Source organism: Lacerta agilis, chromosome 1 (genome assembly GCF_009819535.1).
Source record: "Lacerta agilis isolate rLacAgi1 chromosome 1, rLacAgi1.pri, whole genome shotgun sequence".
NCBI classification, from domain to species: domain Eukaryota; kingdom Metazoa; phylum Chordata; class Lepidosauria; order Squamata; family Lacertidae; genus Lacerta; species Lacerta agilis.
This window is the reverse complement of record NC_046312.1, coordinates 106,636,417-106,662,093: the sequence shown is the minus strand read 5'-3', so window position 1 is coordinate 106,662,093 and position 25,677 is coordinate 106,636,417. Positions and strand designations below refer to the sequence as shown.

Genomic DNA, 25,677 nt, shown 5'->3' with positions numbered 1-25,677 from the left:
AGAACCCGGGTTCAAATCTCCACTCAGCCATGAATCTCATTGAGCGACTTTTGGCTGCTCACATATCTCTCAACCAGAGTTATTTCACTGGGCTCTTGTAAGGATAAAATGTGGGGGGAGGACAGGACAGGATAGGATCTAAACACAATGCCCTGTGACATCTTGTTTTGGGAAATTTAACACCAGTGTGAAGAAAATGGCAGAACTCAACACACCTGAAAAATGTGTACCACTTATGATAAAAGGGGGAGTAACCCCAAGTACTACAGCATCTACAAGAGCCATAAAATTGTAGAGTTGGAAGGGACCCTGTGGATCATCTAGTCCAACCCCCTGCGGTGCAGGAATATGCAGTTGTCCCATACAGGGATTGAACCTGCAACCTTGGCTTCATCAGCACCACACTCTATAACCAGCTGAGCTATCCAGCCCGAGATAATGGAGATAATGGAGAAGAAGTCACATGAATAGCCTGAGCAGGACAAAACATTTTGGAGGGATGAGGGCCACCTATTCTACCCCTGTAGCAATCTCTCGTGTTGTAGAATAAACCCCATGCTTAGATAACTGACAGAGGTGAATAGGCCAGTTACAAAAAAACATAAATGTGAAGGTTGTGAGGTGGAAGGGGTAAGGGGTAAGGAAAGCCATTCCTTCATTTTGGGGGTGTACAGGGTAAAGAGAATGTCTTTGCCTTAGCAGATCTGCCTGCTCTGTGGGGGGGAAAGGGACCCCGTAGCAGTCAACATGCTGCACAGCGAAGGGAGTGGGGAAGCGTTGCCTAGCAACCGGGCCTGGAAGCTGCAGCAGGGAATTGTGACCTGGCAGCTAGATGAACAGTGTGCGGGGTGGGGGTGGGGGTGGGGGGGTGCATGCAAGGTTTTTTGTTTTTTTTTAATCCCCCCACTATAGGATTTGAGGCAATTTAGCATTTCTTTTTTAAAAAATGTTTTGTCACACCCAACATTATTACTGTTGTTTTTTAGCCCTACCCCACCCCCACCCCCAACGAACCGTCTACATGCTATAATAGACGCTACAAGCAATTCAGAGACAGAGAATCCGAACGGCAGAGGAGTGGGTGGGGGTGGTGGAATTCAATGCTAAAAAAGGAGGAAGGTGTGTGGGGAAAAAATATTCCTGTAGCGTTGTGGGTATGGCGATTGCCTTGGCTGGGTAACGCGCAGCAACGCCATGGGGGTGGGGAGAAGTGTGGCTTGATGGCAGGTAGGAATGGAGTCTGTCTTGTGCATGAAGAGCCAATGGGGGGGCAAGTGATACCAGAGCATCTTGGGTAGCATAAATATCCATTTTCTTCTTGTGGCAATCATGGCAGCAGCTGTGGAAACTACTACAGGCAAGGTTTCTTTTCCCAGCCAGAACTCAGTTCCGGCCCCTCTCAGGTGGGCGCCATTGCACTAGCTACAGGCATTAAAGAAGTGGCCAAAAACTGGGGAGGGGGTGGCGGCTTCCTTTTCCAGTCTTCCAATGTTTGAGAAGGGGAGAGTAGGTCTTGCCAAACTGTTAAATGTTCAGAAAAAGTCAGAAGCCCAAGGCAGTATAAGTTCCTCAAATACGTTTATTCAACATTTGTCCGGTGACAACAGTTCATTCCTAGAAAAACGAGAACAGAACTCACAGGATGCACACACTGAAAAACCCAGCAAGAACTGCCAGTTGATAGTTGACAGCTGACAGTGCCTGCGCTTACTTGCCATTTGAATGTCCGTCTACCAACACTTGTACGATTGGTTAGAACGCGCCTGGCAACATAAAATGTGTTAAACCCAATACATAACACAAACCAAGGAAACTTCTTAGAGGTCGACTACTACCAATGCTATCTTTCTAGAAAAAGCTGTTCTGGAACTCATCACAAACGCCTCCATTGTCCTCTTATACAGTGGTGCCCCGCTAGACGAATGCCTTGCTAGACGAAAAACTCGCTAGACAAAGTCATTCGTCTAGCGGAAGGCTGCCCCGCAAGACGAAAATGTCTATGGGGCTGCCTCGCAAGACTAATTTTTTTTCTTTTTCTTTTCTTTTTTTGTCTAGCGAAAACCGCGGTTTACATTGCCGCTTCGCTAGACAAAAAAAAACCGCTAGACGAAAATATTCGCAGAACGAATTATTTTCGTCTAGCGGGGCACCACTGTAATGGCAATGGCACTCACTGGAGAGGTGCCAGAATGGAGTTCCGGCTGAAAAAAGCCCTGACTACAGCCATAGCTCATTGGTCGAGCATCTGCTTTCCATTCAGAAGGTTTATGATTTGATCACAGGGATCTCCAGGGCACATCTTGTCTGAAATCCTGGAGAGCCACTGCTGGTCAATGTAGACAATACTGAGCTAGGCGGAATAACAGTTTGACTTGGTATGAGGAAGCCACTGCTTCCTATATTTCTAACTCCCACCCACCCTGACCATTGGGCATGCTGGCTGGGAATCCAGCAACCTCTGGAGATCAGTGACGTGAAATGAGTTAGCTTCAAAGTCAGCATCGCCATCAAAGAAATTGCACTGCCATCGTCAAATCCAGCTCTCGCGTGTTGTAGCTGCAACACTTAGGAGGGATGACTGACTGAGAAGGAGAGGAACGAAAACATTGATATCACTCAGATAGCAATTCCTTCCACATTTTCCCTCACAGTGTCCTTGCTTCTAGCAGGGATGGGGGGCTTGTGACTTTCAGTGGCTGGACTCCCAACTCCCATCAGCCCCAGACAAATATGGCGAATAGTCAGGGAGGAGAGGCGGGATATAAATTTAGTGAAATAAATGAATAGTGGTGTATTCACAAGGGTTGCGTTTCCTTGCAATAAATGTGCGTGCGGTCCCTGGGAAAGGATTGGGTCCCTGTTTCCATGTTTATTGTGTGTAGGAGTACAGTACTTAAATGTGTGCACACACCTTGTGCAAGGTAGGAACATGGATGAGGTGTGCTGTAACATCTAAGTAAAATTCTTGTAAGGTTGGCAAGTTATCTTTGTTTTCTGTACATGCCATTAAATACTGTATATAAAAGATTCAGATATTCTCTTTCTTTCTTTATTTCTTTATTTATTTCTCTCTCTCTCTCTCTCTCTCTCTCTCTCTCTCTCTCTCTGTGTTTGTGGGTGGGTGGGTGGGTGGGTGTGGATGTGTGTGTATAAAATGTAAATACCTGAGGCATTTTAAAAGCAGAAGGACAGCCCTCCTGGATCAGACCAAAGGCCTACATAATTCAGCATCCTGCTTTTCATGGTTGCCAGGCAGATGCCTCTGAGAAGCCCACAAGAGGGTATGAGGGCAACAGCCCTCTCCCACTGAGGTTCCCCTTCAGCTGGTATTCAGTGATGTGCTGCCTGATTTCAGAGTTTCTAGGTAGCCATCAGTTTTGTTTGCAATGCTAAACAAACCAGGATGTGAGCCAGAGAGAGTGTGGGTGGGTGCCAACAGCTGCTACCATCACCAGATCTGGTGTTCATGGTGGTACACAAAAGATCAAATAAGCTAAAAATGGTGATAGACGTGGGCAGGAATGGAGATCACTCACCAGTCTAAAAGACTTTTCAGCCACCACATAACCAGTTCACTCGGTGTACCCCTTTCAACTTGATATGCAGCAGTAACTTATCTGAAAGTTTCTTCTTTATAAAATCATTTATGCTCGGCCTTTTGGCCCTTGATGGGGCCTCCAGGTGGCTTACAATTATATTTATATATGTACATAAATACAATAAAAAAGCATTAAATCAGAGCTATAATTTAAAAGTGGAGAGAGAGAGAGAGAGAAATCAGAGCTATAATTAGCATCATAAGCGCAGATCAACACATTACAGTTTTAGGCTTATGCCTAAAAATGTAAATGTGTGAGTAGTTCAAACGGGTATTTCAAAATATGTGTGTCATGCAGGTACATTTGTCCGGACCAGAACTGACTGACTGCAGCTGTCTGTTACATGTACTTACAGTAGCAAACCTAGGTCCAACAGTCCTGAAAATCCAGAATTTGAGTGGCTTTGCTTTGTTTGGCTTAGCTTGCAGTCATGTTAACAGAAGTCACTGGCCTGGTTCTCATATCACTTTAAACCAAGCCATGGTTTAGCAAATGTGAGCTCCTGGACAGCAGATCATGGTGGCTTTGCTTCTCCACAGCCATTTTGCTGCTGCACTGCATTAAGCTAAGCCATTGCTTGGTTGCAGTGTGTTGCCTGAACCCAGATCGGTTACTAACCATGAGCTGTAAACTGAGAACAAAGCAATGGTTTGGCTTAGCGTGCTGCGTGAACCAGGCCATTGGGTACACTGCTGCAGCTAGGCATTTCTCTACAGGGAGAGCAAGCACTTTGGAAAATAGGCATGCACGACTGGTAATTATTTGGATGGGGCGGTAATGTTCTAGTGGCAATGTGGCACCTGTGGAATCCCTTCCTCACAGGAAGTTGTCATATCTAGAATTCATCATGTTGTGAACATGCTGTGAAGCCAGTAAGAACCATTATAAAGGTTGTTGTACATTGGGGAAGGAAGTGGAGAACAGAGGGAGAGGAGTCAGGGCAGAAATGGGGGACCTGTGGCACTCCGTATCTGATGATGGTGGTGATGATAATTTATTACTTCTATCCCAGCAACTCTGGGCAGCTGCCAACAAAAGGCACATGGTTAGGGATGATGGAAGTTGTAGTCAACAACACCTGGAGGGCCACAGCTTCCCCATATCTTCACCAGTTAGAGGACTGGTTTTAATTTTTTTTAGTTCAGATAATGTATGTTCCTTTTTCCAGGGTCTTCAGTGCCAGATTTCAGAATGGAGATATAAGAGCCTGGGGAAGTTAACATACCGTAGTTTGAAAATGAAAATGCTCCTCTGAAGCTGGTGCTTCTAATTCCGAACGACAGAAAATTACACACACACACACCCTTTCAGTCAGATACTTTGTGTGGAACAAAATGAAGCCTATTCTAACTTGAAAATTTTGCCATGGAGGGAGAAAAAAAGAGAAACGAATATTTAATACCAAATTCTTTCGAAGTCAGGGGTGGAGGGGCAGAAATCCAAAAAACTTCCAGGCCAGAGGCGTTAACATCTCATGTGAGGTACTTGCTTGAAAGTTAGGGACTCCACAAACATATGGAGAGCACAATTATCCCACTCAGGGGCAAATGACACTTTCATGGATACTATATGAAAATTCTCCCTCGGGAAGCAAGCTGCTAGTGACAGTTCCTTACAGCTGCACAGTCCCAGCTGCTGTGGAGTAAATTCTGCCTATAGAATTAATTCAGCTCCTTCATGGATAAACATCAGGCTTTAGAAGGCATAGGGACCCAGGTGGCGCTGTGGGTTAAACCACAGAGTCTAGGGCTTGCTGATCAGAAGGTCGGCGGTTCGAATCCCTGCCACAGGGTGAGCTCCCGTTGCTCGGTTCCAGCTTCTGCCCACCTAGCAGTTCAAAAGCACGTCAAAGTGCAAGTAGATAAATAGGTACCACTCCGGCAGGAAGGTAAACGGTGTTTCCATGCGCTGCTCTGGTTCGCCAGAAGCGCCTTTGTCATGCTGGCCACATGACTTGGAAGCTGTCTGCGGACAAACGCTGGCTCCCTTGGCCTATAGAGCGAGATGAGCGCCGCAACCCCAGAGTCGGACACGACTGGACCTGATGGTCAGGGGTCCCTTTACCTTTACCTTTACCTTTAGAAGGCATGTTTCCTGGCTTTATTTATCTGCCCTGGATGCACCATAAACTGTTTGATCCACTTGTGTCCACAGACCGCAAAGCAGTAGGGAAAAAATACATACAGCCAGTGATCCAAATCAGCAACTGGTTTCCTAGGCGTTAAGTTACAAGAACATAATATCTGGCCTCTCTCTTTCCCCACTACCTTGTCTATGTTCTGGCTCTGGAATCCTTGCTCGCAGCAAAGATTCTCGCTCCAGTGTAATCTTTTTACCCAGAGGTTCTCAAATATTTTTCCTAGTAATGATTACTGGGCAGGAGATCATGATATCTGTAGCAAACAGCTGCCATCTCCACACCATACATTTAAATGCACATTTAAAGCACATGACTTCCCCCGAGAATTCTGGGAACTGTAGTTTTCCCCTCACAGAGCTACAATTCCAAGCACCCTTAACCTACTACATTTCCCAGGAATCAACATTAATCCAGGGTACCCTTTAAAATGTGCCCAACCTAGTATGGTTGACTCACTTGGCACTCTCGGCTGGTCTTACTCACAAGAAAGTGCATTTTGAATCATCATAGCCCAACTCCAGCAACAGCTTTTTGAAATATATGGAAATAGATATAATCACGCCCACATTTAAAGGTGTTTTTTAAATAAAAAAATTGAACAGAAACTCACTTGTCATTTATACAACTTGGCAAATAGTGGTACACTATTTGCAACCCTCCAACACTTCTCTGATGAAAATAGGGACATCCCATTTCATAATGATAATTTTACTATTTATACCCCCACACATCTTTTTGGGTTGCCCCAGCACTCTGGGCAGCTTCCAACATATATAAAAACATAATTAAACATTAATCAAACATAAAACCTTTACTATATAGGATTGCCTTCAGACAGAACAGGGGTTGGATAAATCTATGCCCTCCAACATTTCTCCAGTGAAAGAGGGACATCCTAAGGAAAAGTGGAACATTCCAGGATCAAATCAGAAACTGGGACGCCTTCTCGAAATCAGGGACATCCCTGGAAAATAGGGGGTTTGTGAGAAGCTCTGTTCAGCCTTACCATGGTTTTTTTGTTTGGTTTTTTTGGGTGTCATCTCTGTAAAAATGGCTCCCTGTTGGATGCCTAATTCATTATGCCTTGTTCTTGCACCTCTTTCCAGTCTCTCAGGAGCAACTAGGTTGATCAATATTTTCTTTTTTAAAAAACACACCACGGAGCTGAGATGTCTGTTCTGTACAGCTGAAATTTGTTTTCTGAAGTAGCTTGTGTTCTATGGATATATGATGTTCTAGCCTCTTGTCCTGCAAAATGACGTCTGTCCACTAAAAGTAAGGGACATTGGGCGACAGCTTTGCAGTTTGTTTGGATAGTGTGACCTACTCCTCTCATGTGTACTGCATGGCCCACATTCATTCCATTGTTGCCTTCAGTTTGCTATGTGGATGGGCAATAGTATATGAAAGTCCAATCAGGCAGAATAGGGATGGGGGGCGGGGGGGGGGAAGAGAGAGAAATACTAGGGTTTCAGAACCAGTTCATACATCAGCACAGAACAGATCTGCCAAGGTCTCCCGAACTTTTTGGAGTATAACTCCCATCATCTCTAGCTAGCAGGACCAGTGACAATGGATGATGGGAATTGTAGCTGGAGACCTAAGTTTGGGAAACCGTGACCATGCTCTCCCAAACCAAAGACAGCTTAACATCCATATATGATAGCCCACCTACTGCAAACACAGGCAGATGTTGAGTAATTGGCAGGCCAAAATATATGTACAACAAAACAAAACAACAACAACACAAACTGGCTATAACTATAAAACCAAATTTACTAGAATGGAAATGAGCTGGTAACCATTAGATTCACAAACATGCTGAAGTGCCAAGTGCAGATACTGAAAACAAAGGATAAAAAATACAGCTATATCAGAACAAATTGGATTGATGAATAATATAACAAGTGGCGTGAGTCCAAATACACAATGATGACCCTGTGCCTGGTGGGCTTCATTTAGCTTGGCAGGTCACAAAGTGTGCAAGTCAGCCAGAAAGGCCAGGAGAGAACAAACCTGAACCACTTATGCTCCTTCTTTAATAGCTTCCACTTCAACAGTGTTAAGTGGGCCATGCAGGTGAAATCCCTGAACCCCCACCCCCTTCCAAAAGAAAGTAGACTGTTGCAGCTGACAATGTTTGGAAACTACCACTGGTGCGAAATTCATCTGTCACAGTGGTATGGGCGACCACCTATTTGGGGCATATTCCTCTGATACCTTTTGATCCTCTTTGGCTGATCTTCAGGCTAGTTATTTGTGGATTTAGTTCCTACTTCTGATCAGCAAATAAGTTACCTTAGGAGACAGGATGGAAATCCTCTCCCCCTTCTCCTCACTGTTTATAAAATGGTCACTTACATCTTCCACCAGGGATCATGGGGCTTGTAATTCGTTGCCCATCATCCCACTAGAACATCTTCACTTTACTGTACAGATATTTGAGAGAAGGAAAGGATTGCCAACTCTAGCCCCCAAAGTATATGTTATGCTTCTTTGAGGACCAGGTATGTAGCTGAAGGAGCAACATCTGCCTGCCTCAGTTCTGCTGACAAGAATTTGAGCAGGGGTGCTTCAATTTCCAAGCAGCAATTCTCACATTCTTTTGGCACAAGTAACTTCTAAAAACTATCAGGCCTTTTGAGTTTTCTGCGGGAAGCAACGTTTCCTTTACCATCGCTACAGTCCTGCCTGGGAAATTTGTTGGACTGCGTAATGAAAAGCTCAGGCAATACAAAACACTATTAGGAAACATTAAGCAGGTCTTTATTGTGTTTGTCATCTTTTATCTAAAGGAAAATTGACTGGCTAATTGGCCCACAATTCAATTTTTTAAAACGCTGCTTTTAAAATGTTTGAAACAGCTGGCTGGGCTTCCTTGTATCATCCCTGTTGCTTTGAATGAACCCCCGGCAATGCAGGAATATGCAGCTGTCCCATACAGGGATCGAACCTGCAACCTTGGTGTTATCAGCACCATGCTCCAACCAACTGAGCTATCTGGTAAGGCATTCTGATTCTCTTAGGAAAATGAGATGGCACCTGGAGGGTGAAACTCTTGTCATTCAGTGGAACACTGAGACCTTAAAAAATGTAGACAGGTGTTCAGAGTCAAAACTGTGTTGATTCAAGCCAAGGGAACAAATTGCTGACAACTTCAGATTTAGCACTCCACCCCCCCCAAAAAAAAAGCTATATGAAGTTTAAATATATTAATACATCTTGCAACCTTGTCCAAAACTCAAAAGTCAGTTCCATTATGTTTGATGAGGTTTAATCTTAAGGTAAATGTTCACATTATTGCAGACTTGACATGGTGGCAGGAGGACTGCATTTAAGAATGGTTCTGCTTTCAGCAATGCTCAGACTGGGGTTCTTTACTCCTTCAGTATTAAGATACACTACATCCTGAACAACCTACCATTGTCTGCACTGTTGGGACCTCTGGGGCCCACCCGAGAGGTGCCGGAACTGAGTTCTGGAAAGTTCTGGCTGAAAAAAAGCTCTGGTGATACCTGTGGGCACTCCAGAAGCCAGTGTCAATCTTTAGCATCTAGATATCAACCTTCTCACATGGTTCCATACCCTAGAACAGACACGTCCAACAGGTAGATCGTGGTCTACCGGTAGATCACTGGGCGTCTGTGGTAGATCACTGGTAGATCATTGGCTCACCTCAAAGAAGCTCAACAACTTTGACCTGAACCCCAATGAAGCACGGCTTCCCCTCCTAAGAAAGCACAACAACTTTGACCCGAACCCCCCCCAATAGGGTTTTCCCTCCTTAAAAAAAAAGCTCTACAGCTTTGACCTGAACCCTAAAAAAACAGGGCTTTCCTTCTTTAAAAGATCGCAGTGTCTTGGGAGTTGGCCACCAAGGCTGATCACTGAAGAATTTATGCTTTTGAATTATGGTGCTGGAGGAGACTCTTGAGAGTCCCACGGACTGCAGGAAGATCAAACTTATCCATTCTCAAAGAAATCAGTCCTGAGTGCTCACTAGAAGGACAGATCCTGAAGTTGAGGCTCCAGTACTTTGGCCACCTCATGAGAAGAGAAGACTCCCTAGAAAAGACCCTGATGTTGGGAAAGATGGAGGGCACAAGGAGAAGGGGACGACAGAGGATGAGATGGTTGGACAGTGTTCTTGAAGCTACTAACATGAGTTTGGCCAAACTGCGAGAGGCAGTGAAGGATAGGCATGCCTGGCGTGCTCTGGTCCATAGGGTCACGAAGAGTCGGACAGGACTGAACGACTGAACAACAACAACAACAATTCTCAGTTTTAATTCCTCAAATCCACTCTCACAATTGATTTTTATTTTTATTTTTTGCATTTCGTGGAAGATAAGACTATCTATGAGTTTTACCTCAGCTGTTGGTGGCGGTATGTCCCTGAATGTTAGTTGCTGGGAATCACAAGTGGGAAGAGTGCTGTCGTGCCCATGTCTTGCTTTTGGGATTCCCATAGGCATATGACTTGCTGCTGTGAGAACAGGATGCTTGACTAGATAGGCCTTGAGTTTGATTCAGCAGGGCTCTTGTGTTTTCATATTGCATAGATTCTGCCCTCTTCCTTTCTAACTCCAAATGGTTAGGAACGTATGATCATCTACTTCTAAAATTTGCTACACTTCTTAATTACTGCAGAGATCAAAGATTAGAAACACAAACCAGGCCCACTGCCAAGGGAGTTCCGGTCTACTTCTGAGTGGAAAGATATCCCTGGCATAATGCTAAAGATCAATATCTTTATATCACAAAGCATATCGGCATATTCATCCCTCGTTCCACAGCCGTACACTGTAATGGTACTGGTCTGCCCTTGGCTCAATTACAGAGCCAACGCATTGTCTCAGGTCATTGGGGACCAGCTAATTCACATAAAGGGCAATTGGTAGAAGTACAAGTACGTATTACAATCACAAAAGTTGTGGTGCCCTTGGAATGCTTTTTATTATTAAGTTGGAAAACACTCGGGGGAAGGGGGAGTTTATTAAGAGCATTAAAGACTGCAGTTACTCTGCAACTGTTGTATTGTGATATACATATCATTCATATTTATGCCAGCCAGAGTAGCATGCAGAGTAGCATTCCACCTGTGTTTCCTTGGAGGCAAACCCCACAAACTACAACAGGGCTTACTCTGAAGCAGCTGCATAGGATGGCACCCTTAATCATGTATATATTTGTGTATGCAACCATTGCATCGTCTCGCCTGCACCACCCTAGCAGTCTTGGGCTACAAAATTGCAGTAGCTTGATCATTGGTGTCAATGGTTTGAATCGGTCTTCCCCAACTCGGTGCCTCCCAGATTGTTTGGACAACAGCTCCCATTGCCCTTGACAGTTCGTCAAACTGACTAAGGTTGATGAGAGTTGGAACCCAGCAATGTGAGTTAGAGTTCACCAGGTTGAGGAGGGCCAGAATAAATTGATCTGGTAGCTGGGAGACCAAAAACAAACAAAGAACCCAAAGCTGCAAAGGTGATATCTGCCTTTTGGTGCAACTGTATGTGCCTCGTTCCACTTGCCTCTATGGGTATTTTTTTGAAGGGAAGAAAAACTACAGTATATGTTAATTTGTGTAACTTTTAACCACTAGACCTAAACACTCTGTTGCTGCCTGACTCATGGAACTCATAGAGTCATAGAACTATAGAGTTGGAAGGGATCCAGTGGATCATCAAGTTCAACCCCCTGCAAAGCAGGAGGGTTTTGCTCAACGTGGGGCTCAAACCCACAACCCTGAAAATGAGAGTCTCATGCTATACCAATTGAGCTATGGAAGCCCTCATTTTCAGCAGCCTTTCTCTCTCCCCGCCCCTACCCCCATTTATTCCCATGTATCCCAGACTTTGCCAGCCTGGTGCCCTCCTTCTGTTTTGGCTGATTGGAATTATAGCCCACAATAGCTGGAAGGCACCAGGTTAATGATGGTTGATGAGTTCTGGGCAACTTGAAACCTTGCACACTATTTTGCGACATTTTAGATTGCCTTGCATATTTATTGTCCTAATAAAACTTTTGGGATTTTTTCTGGTGGGCCAAATTGGCAACTTTTTTCTTAGTGATCATTCCTTCCAATCTACTTTCCTCATCTTGGCTTCTGTTTACTCTTTTTTACTTAGCACACGACCTAAATGTAATCCTTGTTTCTATAAGGACTGCCTAGTTTGTATTCATTCCTTTTCTTTGTCTACCAAAAGAACCTGTGTCCTTTCTCTAAAGATGGAGGCAAAACTGAGTAACAGCTGGCTGTAGTATTTGCAAGGATGCAAGATCAGCCATTATGTGTTTCCTTGGCTGTGAAACAAAGATAAATGGATTGCTCCTGCCCGAGTATTGCATAGTCAGCATTTCTTCTCATTTCAAATCCCCCACAAAACTGGCTTCTGCTGTCAAGGATTCCTTGAGGCATAGGGGTCACAGACGAATGTCCTTTCTCTGACTGCCAGCTTCCATCCTAGAGTGCACTGTATGCAATAATTCTTGTAACAGGAATGCTATGTTGGTAAAAGTAATTCCATACTTGTAGGAATGCTCCCATAGCATCTTATTTTGCAGCACAGAAAAATCAATCTCCATTGCAGCTAGAGGAGAATAATTTAGGGCTCCTCTGGGAGGCCTGTTTATTCAGCATTCGTCCTGATTCGCTTGAACAAAGCTAACATGGGGGGGGGGGGTTAGACTCTGGCTCCCATCCAGGTGACCTTTTTACCATGCATACATGATGACATATGCTCATGAAAGTATTGGGGCAGTGATTCACAATACCACTTTTCAGTACGGTTGGCACCTGCAAAAAAATGGGGTGTGGGCATACCGGAAGGAATTCAGTGCAGCACTAAAGTGATTGTTTTGGCTTTTGGCTTTCAAGATGGAATGATTCCCCCCTCCCAACCCCCTGCATCCTGTTCCATGGGTTTGTTCAACCTCTTCTAGCCAATTTCAGAGAGGAGAGAGGGGAAAGCCCCGTTGAGCAAGTGGACCTCCATGTGCAGTGCTTCTGATGATAGTTGAATCCTACCCACTGCTTCGATTCCAATTAATGCACGTCCCTGCTGGAATCCTGTAACTTTTTACAGTATACCACAAATGTTCCGAGATGGGGTGTTGTCCCACTTTTGTTATGCTGTAGCACAAGAGTTCGCTGCTGGGCTACAACAGGGAGGTAGTAGTAGGGATGCATCACAGAATAGCTAATAAAGCGGAACAGTGTGTGGACAGCACAATATAAATCCACCAGTAATACACTGTTATTGTGTCAATGACACATTGCAGAAGACACCTGCAAAAATACACCAGCCTGGAGGGGCGCTGTCTTTTTGCTCTGATTGCATTGGGGTTGGCGGTTATATATCTATGAACCCACATCCTGCTTTCATCCTGATTTGCTTTCAGGGTGTTTAGATGTCTTCCCATTAATCATTTGTTGATTCCACACTTTTCAAGTTGTTTTTAAGAGTATTTGTTGCGCTACAGGCACTTTAATCTACTTCAGTATGCGCTTGAATCCCTCCTGCAAAATATCGAGAGTCTGGGGGCACCCTATTAGTGCTGAGAAATGCTACATTTGCCCATTAAGCTCAGACCTGGCATGCCTCTGTGCAAGGGCTAGGATGCGAACAACTCTAGTCAATAAAATCTTTTGGCATAGACGAAAAGGAGAATATGTTGAGAGCAGCTGGTATTGCTATCCTGTTACTTTTCTTCCTTTTAGTCAGTCTGGGTCCTTTTAAAATAAAAAATAAAAAAGCATTCTAAATATAGGTTGTTTTTTGTTTTGTTTTTAAGGGCAAGAACACCTTCTGATCACCACCTCCATCCCAGTAAGAACACCAGCAAGGGACAATAAGTCTGGAGATCCAGCAACCAAGTATAAAGTCCTGTTAAGGACTTCCGCCGAGGCACACTCACGAGTCAGGTCGGGGAATTGTGCTCTGAGACTCTCGAGCACGTCCGCTCATGGCAAAGGGAAAGGGGGGGTCAAGACGGCGAAGTTTGACCCCTCATTAAAGGTCTGTGAGGATAGTTCAGACCTGAGGAACCAAGCAGCGCAAGAGAAAGGGTTTCCTTGTGCCAGGCACTTAAAAGTGGAAAGGAAACAAGGAAAACCCCGGCGCTTGAAGAAAGGGCCATCCCAGCCTTGAGACGCCGCGAGAACCTGGTGAGTGTTGCTGATTTCTCCGTAGTAAAAGCCGCATCCCCCTGCCCTTTTGAACAAAGAAACTACTGAAATTGTTAAAGGGAACAGCCTTTAACAGAGAGTGACCACCTACAGCTATAAATTTAAGGCGTCCGATATAATAAGGGGCAGGAAGAGGAAGACTAAGATCTCAAGAGGAGAAGCGGCAATAACATTGTTAGTATTTACTGGAGCTCCGCACGAAATCGACGTGCTGCGGTACAAGTAAGAACTTTATACCAGATATATAAAGTAACATTACAGCATAGGCACAAATATTTTAGAGCTGAGACGCGTCAGTAATTCTCGAGGTGAACGCTATGTAGAGGGAGAACTTGAGTACACCTACCCGCGAGAGAAACAGCGACTGCATCGTTTCAGAGAAAGATCTTTATTTTTAAACCCCAACGAAACCGGCACGGGCTAGCAGAATAAAGAGGCGAGCTGTGGGAGCGGAGACGGCGAGGAGAGGAGGACGGGAGGACTGGGAGAGTGAGTGAAAGAAGAGGAGTAGAAGGCAGGAATTCGGGGGATCGCGCAAGAGAAAATCTGAAAGGAATTACGAAAATCTGAAAGGAAATCCGAAAAGATCTTAAGAGAACTAAGGGGGGAGAGTATTCAGACTGGGTAAGAAAATGGCGACGAGTGAAAAGCTGAGTCAACTTCCTCCTTCTTGTTAGAACAAAGAGAGTCACCGTCCAATACAAAGAGACGCCTAAACGCCCAGACAAGAATAACGACAGCGACACCTAGTGCCGGGAGAAAGAAATGCAGGACACCACGGGAAGGGAAAGCAGATAGTGATACACAGCGACGCCCAGTGGATGTTTAGAGAAACTACATAGGAAAAAATTTCCCTTTTCTTTTTTTCTTTTTTTTTTCTTTTTTTTTTCTTTTTTTTTTCTTTTTTCTCTTCTCCTTTTCCTTTTTCCCTTTTTCTATTTCTCTAATTCTTTCTCCCCCGTCTCTTAAAAAAAAAAAAAAAAATTCCCTTTGGCTCAATTCCTTTTTTGATTCCCTTCTTTTACCTATATACCGAGAAATTAAAATTGATGGACACTTGGTGACTGAGCTTATTTTGGAGGTATACTGAAGTTCTAAATGTTTTGAATTCTGATGTGATTTCCCCATACTCCCCCCCCCAGGAATTAGCTACTGGCGAGCCAGGGAGACTGGGTCAAAACTTTGAAGTGTGTGTATATAGAGACATAATCATGGCTGCAAATAAAAAAGGACAACCCCAGATGACAATTCCAACAGCATTAGCAAGAAGACAATCCGTGGTGGACTTGGACCCCAACGCAGACATTAAAGAATTAATAATCAATATGAACAAATCAATAAATGATAAACTGGACAATATGGGCCTCAAAATCGAGCAGAATTCCAAATTAATCGAGCAGAACTCCAAATTAATCGTGGAATTATCAAACCAGATGAAGGACTTAACAATAAAGAGCATGGAAACAGAAAAAGCAGTGAAGGAACTGGATACAAAGGTTAAAAAGCAAGAAGATTTTATTAAAGACACTGTGAAGAAATGCCACCAAGAAAATAGAGAGGTGAGGAAAAATCAAGAAACCACGAACATGGAGCTGGCCGAGATGAGGAAGGCACAGGAAGATACACTGGACCAAATAGCCATCTTGGAGATGCACCAACGAGAATTGATTCTGAGATTTAGGGGTGTCCCAGAGAGACAAGATGAGGATATTATGAGTAAATTAATAACAGAATTGTCAAAAGGGTTGAATGTAAAGGAAGACGAACTATTGATGGATGTGGACAAAATTTTTAGGATGAGACCAGATGCTAAAAAACAATATAGAGGGCCAGGTGACTGTCTGGTATTCCTAAACTCTAGGTTGTTGAAAGATAAGATTCTCCAAAAAAGGAAACTGGTTATTGATGGTCATAATGTGTTGATTTATAAGGAAATACCGAAAAGAATTTTGAAAAAAAGGGGGAACTACAAAGTGCTGACGGATGTGTTGCAGGCGAAAGGAATCATGTTTAAGTGGTTATTCCCGGAAGGCTTGTCGTTCACCTTTAGAGATAGAAGAAGGATTATAAGGTCAACAGACGAGATGGAGAGATTGAGGAGAACTTATAGGAAGGAACTGGGAGGGGAGGGGAACCAGTTGAGAGAGGAGGTACAAAGCGGTTCAGAGGAGAGGTCAGTCAGTCCAATTGAAGAGACGTAATTAAGGAACAGTGAAGTTCCAGTATACTAGAATCTTAGTATCACTACCACTATTTCTGACTCTGTATTAAAGGCGTGGACAAATTACATAGTTTTAATAAAGTGATTTGAAATTTGATCTCACCAATTAAAATATATGAATTTAAATATAATCTCTTGGAATGTGAATGGATTAAATGATAAGAAAAAAAGAAATAAGATAGAACGGGTGCTGAAGAAAAGAAAGTGGGATGTGATATGCCTACAAGAGACGCATATTGCACAAAAGCATGAAAAAATCTTAGTGAATAGAAGATTAGGTAAAGAATATATTGCATCAGACAAAAGTAAGAGAAGAGGGACCGTTTTGTATATAAATCCAAGTTTGACAGCAGAATTAAAATTTAAGGATGAGGAGGGGAGAATACTAGGAGTGCAAATAGTTAAGGATAAGAAGAAAATATTATTAATAGGAATATATGCCCCGAACGATAATCAAATGTCCTTCTTTAAAAAATTATATGGAAAGCTGGAAGAGTATAGAGAAGAGGAAATGGTAATGATGGGAGATTGGAATGGGGTAACCTCATTGGAATGGGACAGATCACAAAGGGCGGTTAAACCTAGATCGGGGAGATTGCCAGTAAGTTTTTTTCAGATGGTCGAGGATTATAATCTGAAAGATGCTTGGAGGGAGAAGAATGGAAAAGAGAGACAATACACATTTTATTCTGATGCAAGGAGGTCTTTTAGTAGAATTGATGCGATATGGGTTTCAGGTAGCCTAATACCTAAAATAAGGAAGGCAGAGATTATGCCAAAATCAATTACGGATCACAACCCAGTGATGTTGGAAATAAGGGATAATAACAAGAGAGATATAAGGTGGAGAATGAACGAGAGGTTACTAAATGATGAAAAGATTGTAATAGAGGCACAGAAAGCGATGAAAGAATTTTTTGAAATAAATATGACAAAGGACGTAGATTTGAATGTAGTCTGGGATGCAAGTAAAGCTTTCATAAGAGGCTTTTATATAAAGCAAAATGCAATTCAGAAAAGGATAAAAGAATCTAAACTAAGGCAAATTCAACAAGAGATAGAGAAATGTGAGAAATTATTGGTTAAAACACCTAATGACATAACATTAAGCCAAAATATTAAAATATTGCAGTCCCAGTTATCTACATTATTATCAAATGAAATGGAAAGCAAATTGAAATGGATGAAACAAAAATTTTTCGAATTAGGAAACAGACCAGGCAAGTTATTAGCATGGCAGATAAAGAAAAGACAGGAGGAAAGACAAATAAACAAAATAATATATCAAGGGAGTATATTGGATACAGAGGAAAAAATAAAAAAAGGTTTTTTGGATTTTTATTCAAAGCTATACAGCAGAGGTCAGGAATCAGTGGAAGAGATACAGGATTACTTAAAAAAAAAGAAGATACCAAAAATAAGTGAAGAAAATATGAAAACTTTGAACGAGCCGATAACAGAGACTGAAATACACCAAGCAATTATTAAACTTAAATTAGGAAAGTCACCAGGTCCTGATGGACTAGCTGCAGTACATTACAAAAAATTAGAGGACTCTATAATAGCACCATTAAAACAAATAATGAATAAGAGCATGAAGGAAGGGCAAATACCAACTTCTTGGCAGGAAGCAAATATTGTGTTAATACACAAACAGGGAACAGATGGAGAGTCTGTGGACAATTATAGGCCCATTTCTCTTTTAAATAACGACTACAAACTATTTGCGGGTATTTTGGCCAATAGGTTGAAGAGGGTATTAAAGGAGGTGATACACGAAGACCAAGCGGGGTTCCTGCCAAACAGACATATAAAATCAAATATGAGGGTTGTGATAGATTTAATAGAATATTTAGAATTAAGACCAAGTAAGAGAGCGGGCTTCATAATGATTGATGCGGAGAAAGCATTCGATAATCTGTCAAGAAGTTTTTTATTGAAAGTGATGGAGATGTCATCCGTAGGAGAAGACTTTTATAGAGGAATAAAATCGATTTACGAGAAACAATCGGCTAGTCTGGTAATAAATGGTGACAGAACGGGAAGCTTTTTGGTAGAGAGGGGCACCAGACAAGGGTGTCCCCTCTCACCACTGCTGTTTATTTTGCCATTGGAAATATTATTAACAAATATTAGAGAGGAAGAAGAAGTAACAGGAATAACATTAGGCAAAGAAAAATTTAAAGTCAGGGCATTTGCAGACGATATCCTAGTTACAACGGAAGACCCGGAGGTAAGCATTGCTAAAGTGATTGAATTAATTGAGGATTTTGGAGGAGTATCTGGATTTAAATTAAATAGAGGTAAAACAAAACTCCTGACAAAAAATATGCAATTGAATGAGCAAAATGCGTTAGAAAAGAAATTGGGCCTACAAATTGTTAAAAAAGCTAAATACTTAGGAATAGACATAACCATGAAAAATATAAATTTGTTCAAAAACAACTATGATAAAATATGGAAAGAGATAAAGAAGGAATTTGAAAGATGGAACAGATTAAACCTATCTTTATGGGGGAGAGTATCAATTATAAAAATGAATGTACTGCCGAAGATGCTTTACTTATTCCAAACTATCCCAATTATCATTAAAGAAAACTGTTTTGACGAATGGAGGAAGGACATCACAAAATTTGTTTGGCAGGGGAAGAAACCCCGGGTAAAATACAAGCTGCTAACAGAACGGAAAGAAAAAGGAGGTATGGCGCTCCCGAATTTACAACTATATTATGAAGCTGAATGTCTAATATGGGTCAGCGACTGGATTAGATTGGAAAGGAGCAGACTATTGGATTTGGAAGGATTTAATTGCAGCTTCGGCTGGCACGCGTATCTCAATTATGATAAAGCCAAGATAAATAAGGAATTTACTAATCATATTCTGAGAGGAGCACTGTATAAGGTATGGAAAAAATATGAAAGATACGCGGAAATGCAAACACCATGGTGGGTATCCCCGATAGAAGCCATCGCTAGGAAAAGATTAAATATAAATAAAATTTGGCCGACATATAGACAGTTAATAGAAAATCAGGAAGGTAAATACAAATTAAAATCATAGGAGGAACTAAGAGAGTACGGAATTGACAGATGGCAGTATATACAATTGAACAGTATGCTTACGGTAGACATAAAGAAAGGTTTTTCAAAAGAAACTTCCAAATTTGAAAGTGTAGTGATCAAAAATAACAAAAAAGTTCTTTCGGGCGCATATAATTTGTTACTGGAGTGGGATTTAATGGGAGAAGAGGTTAAAGAGGCAATGCTAAGATGGTCTAAAGATCTGGGATATGCAATAAATTTGGAACAATGGGAGAAACTGTGGGGAAAGGATATTAGATTTACGGCTTCATACAATATTAAAGAAAATTTTTTTAAGATGCACTACAGATGGTATTTGACCCCCGTGAAACTCGCAAGTATTTACAAATTGAAGTCCAACCTGTGCTGGAGATGTGGGAAAGAGGTGGGGACGCTACTACATATGTGGTGGCAATGTGAGAATATAAAAACCTTTTGGGTGATGGTACATACTGAAATAACAAAAATGATGCAAAAAACAATGGTAAAGAAACCAGAGGTTTATCTGCTAGGTTTATTAGACGACCAAATACCAAAAGGAAAGGAAAGTGTCTTCCTGTATGCTAGCACCGCCGCCAGGATGGTGATCGCAGCAAAATGGAAGACAGAACAGGTACCAACAAAGAATGAGTGGTTAAGTAAGCTAAATGAGTATTTACTAATGGCAAGGTTAACAGCAGCAATAAGAAACCAAACACACCAAAAGTTGAAAGAACAATGGAAATGCTATGAAGAGTATATGGAAAAATACTGCTCAAAGAAAGAAGTGCTAATATGCTTGGAATAAATAGGTATGAAGGAATTCTAGGATTAACAAATTAATCGAAAGATTTAATAAAAGAAGTATAGAACAATTTAGTAATTATGAATGTACAAATAAGGTATAAATAAGTAATTAGGAATGTACAAATAAGATGTATATAGCTCTAAGGAAGTCGATAGAGTGCTGGAGGGAAGTCAGAGGGATATGGGGGGTGGGGAGGGTGGGAATAACGGGAATGAGATGAGATCAACGATGTTGTATGGTACTATGGAAATGTATAAGATGTAATGTGTGTTCTCTTTTAATCAATAAAGTTATATTTAAAAAATAAAAAAAAAAAAAAAAAAAAAAAAAAAGTCCTGTTAAGAACTCTCTGTTCCGGTAGTTGATCATATTGATCTCCCTCTGCTACCTTTCTCCTCCCCTCTCCTCCCCTCTCCTCTCCTCTCCTCTCCTCTCCTTCCCTCCCTTCCCCTCCCCTCAAGGGCCTGTTTACTGCTTCTTACCTATATACAGTACCTGCCAGCGAAATGGTGGAAACACATTTTTGATCAGAAAAGAATAATCATTTACTTCTGCCCTGAGTTCATGTAAGCAGGAAGCCTTCATTGCATCAAGAGCACTCATCCAGGCCATAATAAAATAGCCAGGTGACAGTTCTGCTGACCAATATCTACTTAACTGGATGTTTTTGCACCAGGAATTCTTTGGGACAAGAATTTTTTTTATTTTGCACCAGGTGTTTTGTTTTGTTTTGTTGCACCTTGGTAAAATCTGGTCCAGTCCAGTACAATTCTTACCCATTTCAGAACAAAAGGATGTGATTTTAAACATGTGCTTAAGATAACTGGAAAATGCTACTTTGGCTAATTTAATGATGGTTAAGGTTGCATTCTGGTACATCAGGAGTGAGGAAGCTGAGGTTGGATTCAAATGTTGTTGGATTTGAAATCTGATCAGCTCCATATGGGTGATGGGATCTGTCATCCAGCAATATCTGGAGGGCCATAGGTTCCCCAGTTCTGCCATACACACTTTCTGGGAGACTAAGCCCCACTGAACATGACAGGATTGCCATCTGAGTAAACACCCATTGGATTGTGTCAAATAGCACTTGGGCAGCTTGTCTGAAACCAGCAAACATTGTGGATACTTTGATTACTGGGCAACGTGCGACAAAATGCCAGTTTTATGAGGCAATCATGCAGGAAGATAGCAGTAAATTGGTGTGAGTGAAGGGTCTGCAGAAACTTGAAGCCATCACTATCACACATTCACTACCCTGTTGTCAAACAGCCCTGTTTTCTTGCATGTTTTCTGAATACACAACTTTGGCTATGTGAAAACAGTCTTATGTCTCATGATAAGCACTTCACAGCCAAGCTCAGAATTATCTTATTTCACCAACTGCAATAAGAAAAGTGTGGGAATAGGAGCATTTCCCACCCAGCCAGCATATAAATTCAAAGTAGACAAGAGGCACGCAGAAAAAGAGCAAGAAAAAAATTACAAAAAGTGAAAGCAATTGCAACCGTAGGCCAGCTGAAAATCAATGGAATTGACAAAGTTTGGGGGTTAAAGACAGTCCTCTTCTGTCCTTATATTAATCACACTACATTAAGTCAGAGCAGCTGCCTTTCTGCAAGAGCATATGTTTCTTTCACAAGTTCATACCAGACCATTGGACTAGAAGGTCCTACTTAAGAAAATTTAAATGTGATGCGTTCCACTGCTACCTAGAAGAAGTATGTGGGTGAAGAATGGTGGAATGTGCATGTAGGTTGTCACATGTCACAAATGCATTTGTTGCATTGCAAATGCATGTGCTGGGAACCTGCGTGTAACTATCAGTGCCCTTCCAGAACATAAACAAGGGCTCACAAACCACACTTAGGAGAGGAGAAATGGAAAGGCTGGTGGCATGGGTGTTTGAAGCATCCTTTCCGTATAGAGTGAAGGGACTCTGGGATGACATCTCCCACAAAGGGTACTCTTTAGTCAATTTCTGCTGGGTGGAGGATGCTGGGACATGTACAAACCATCCCTTCCCTGTGCAGGAAATGGAGGCTTCACGTATCTGCATCACTCTTGCTGCAGCCTCCTCTTCTCCTCCTTTCTCTGGTAATGTTTGAGGTTCTTTAGATGGGCAGGGGAGATGGGTAGTGTAGATGGCAGCAAGTGCTTTGAGCACCTGTGTGTGTTGCACACACACTTTTGGAGCATGTGCGTGCACACACACACACACAAATCCCTTGTGCGCATTCACTTGGGAGACCCTTTGATGGCTACTGTGGTGTTGATATTGCTGCTGAAAGAGCATAGGAAAGCAGTTAGCTACACTGGGGTGAACTCTGGTGTAACTACTGATTTGGTCTGTCTGGTCCTCCTATCTTGCTCTCTGTTGGGTTTCATGTGTGTGGCGGCATGCCTTCCACATCCTGCCCATCTAAGTAGAACTGGGCTATGAAGTGGATCCAGCATACATCAGGATCATGGGTCAGCTTTGAGTTCCACCGCAAAAGATTCCAATAACTTTAAAAGCTCTGATCATAAGAGAAGGAACAACGCGTCACTTTATGGAACATGTTTGCAATAAGAGAAATGCAGCTTGCAGTGGACCTTGCTCTTTAGCCTGGGGAAAATGTTGCGGCCAACATGATTCAAGTCTGCTAGCGCATACTGTGCTGCTCAATAGCACATGCCAGCTGGATTATTCCTCCTCAGGGAATACTTGTGTGCATATGGTAGCATGATCACCTCCTGCAACTAAACCTTCCTACAGCCTACCAGGCTGGCTTCATGTCTTGCAGCTGGCTAAGCACCCTCTCACTTCTGAGATGTTCTGTTTCCCCCTGTGCAATATAAAATAGGCATTTATAATGGAAGAATTGGATTTTAGATATTTTAATTGGAACCATGTTAAGGCATCTTTTGCCAAACACCAGACTGGGGCTGTTCTTCTGTAAATAGTTCACCTGAGAGCAAACCCTACTGAACACAGTGGGGAACCTACCTCTGAATAAACCTGCATAGGAGTAACCTGTCAGTTTACAAAGCGGGCACTTCTAATGTTTTGAAATAGGGGTGATGGGCAGGACACTGTAGGAAAAGTCAGAACAGTAGAGTGGGTGTTATGGAAAAACAAACATCTTTAATACGCAATTCCAATTCAGCCAGGAATTAACTGGTGCCTGAGCTGAGTTGAAGAAGTGCAGGAGTATGGTCTTGATCACTTCCTGTTGAGGTTTAGGCTGTCAGTGGCTTTACTCCTCTGAAGGAGTGGGAAACCTATTGAAATGATCTGTGTGCAGAAACAGGTGGATTCCTGAGGGTTCCGGCGAATTTTCCATCTGGTGTAGATGGCATTCCTTTTGAAGCCCTGGTTGCTCTCTGTAATGCAGGGAGGACTCGGGTGATTGAGCAGAGCCTGTGCAGCTCCATGGTATACCCATAAACTGAGGGCCATGAAGCAAGCACAAAAATGGGTGGAGGGCCAGTCCACAACCTTGAGCTTCATCTGCTATAACAGTGGAGTCAAGGTCGCAGCGGATGCAAGTGATTTTATCCTCACTTATCCTAAGCAAGTCACAGTGAGCTACCGTCAATTCTGTCACCTCCTTTGGGCCAGACTGTAAAAGGACTTGCAGTACCTGGGGAAATTCTTCTGGATAGCACAATGAGGAGGCAGAGGAGGCAGCAAAGTATTCCGCCTTTGCTGCCTTCACTGCCACTGGGTAGGCTCTCTGATGAGCCTCACCAGTGTTCAGTTGCATTCGGCTGGGGTTTTCCTTCACCCACGTTTGAATTGTCTCTCCAGCTTGTTTCCTTGCCCTAAGCACAGAACTATACCAGGGAGCCAAATGGCCTCCTCATAGAGGGACAACGTGCCCAGGAGAGATTGTGCCAACAGCCCCCACTTTTATTCACAATCCTTGATCATAAGAAAGTCAGTTGCATCTAAATTATATTAATTCCAGTGGGTAAAATGAGGCCTAGTACTTCAGTTGCAGAGAACCGTGGTGGTACTACTAAGTAACTAGAAAAAATACTCTGCCAATCATATTCATTTGGAACATAGCAAATCTAAATGAAGGGTAGTTTTACCCAGTGCTATTTTCTAGGGGGGAAAGAGGTGCTGGAACTCACCATGAACACCTCTTGGAATGGCAATGGCACCCACCTGAGAAGTGCCGGAATGGAGTTCCAGTGAGCTTTGGCTCAAAAAAGTCCTCATTTTACCTGCTTTTGGGGTGGCCCCTGCTCCTATGCATCTAACCACACTTTGATCTGCAGCAACTAACAGGTGATAGTTAAGCTTTTGTTCCCTCACATGGGAACTCCGTATTTTTCTGTGTATAAGACTCCCCCATGTATATTTTGGGGGACTCAAATTTAAGAACATGGGGAGAGATGGCTCCATGTATAAGACGACCCACACTTTTTAGCATAATGTTTAAAGGAAAAAAAACCTAGTCTTATACACGGAAAAGTACGGCATTTACCTCATGATTTATGCAAGGCTTGTTTGTTAAAGACGCAGGCGCAATCAAGGTCTGCTTTGCTGTCAGTTGGCAACCCTAATGAAGAGTGATGCCAAAAGAGGTGTAGCAAATGTAGTTAGTTGGGCCCTGTGACCGAAACATCCAAAGAAGTAGAATCACAGGTGTCTGTAGTGTGATTTGAAATGGTTTCTTTCCCGCAAAAGCCCCAATAAATTTGTTCATTTCTAAGGTGCCTCAAGATTGCTGTTGCCGTTTTAATGCCAAAGACAGACATGGCTGCGTGTCTTGGAATGAACTGCTAGTTAGATGTCTGTCCAGCCAAAACAAAAAACACAAAAAAAACACAGTCCCTGCTTTTCCCACCAACACATTGATCTTCCTCTATCTATGTTCCCATCTTCTGTTCCCTAAGATTCTGCTGTGCAGCTTTAGGTACACGCAAAGCCTATTTATGAACGACTCCATTGACTGGAAATTGGAGTCTTAGATTCGTACCTGTACTTAATAATAAATGCATCGCTGAAAGCACGAAAGGTCAGAGGTAACAGGGGTGGTGACGATGATGCATCATGCTCAGCTTGGCATTCAACACCTCTCATATACAAAACCCATCCCAGGCACATCAGCCAGGAACAACACTTGTGCCTCCTCCCTACTTCCTGCCCAACAAGGGCGGATCCTTTACCATCTCATGAAGACAGCTGCATTTCCCCTCTAGCCATGACAGTGCTGCACACAGCACCCTCCAAATCAGTGCTCGGCTCTGGAATCAACCGAGCGCATCAACATGCGAAGAGCCCACCTCCCTTCCTGCCCCCGCCCAAGGAAAAGAAGAAGAAGAAGAAGAGGAAGCCACGGTGGAAATCTCATTAAAATGCATATGCGCCAAAGGATCTCTTGGAGGCCAAGGCTGATCCTGCTTCCCATGTAATTAAACTGGCAAACCACGGTTGCTGTGACAGCCGCTGACACAGACACCGGAATACTGACTCCGTTGCTTACTGCTGAAGGATACAAAGCGAGGGCTTTTTCTCCGTGGGCAGATTGCACATAACATTGCTGGTCTCTCTCTCTCTCTCTCTCTCTCTCTGTGAATCATTACTGGGCGAAATCAAGCTTCACCTGTGATTCCCCACCCACAAAGCCCCCGATTTATTGCTTTCAAATCAAAATGGGGGAA

The 25,677-nt window shown here is 42.8% G+C and overlaps 1 protein-coding gene across 1 annotated transcript in view; it reads right to left on the bottom strand.

Moving 5' to 3' along the window:
• Window positions 1-25,677, bottom strand: part of LOC117056138 (sodium channel protein type 2 subunit alpha-like) — a 97,779-nt gene that overhangs the window by 70,919 nt on the left and 1,183 nt on the right. The gene's annotated exons all lie outside the window — the stretch shown is intronic.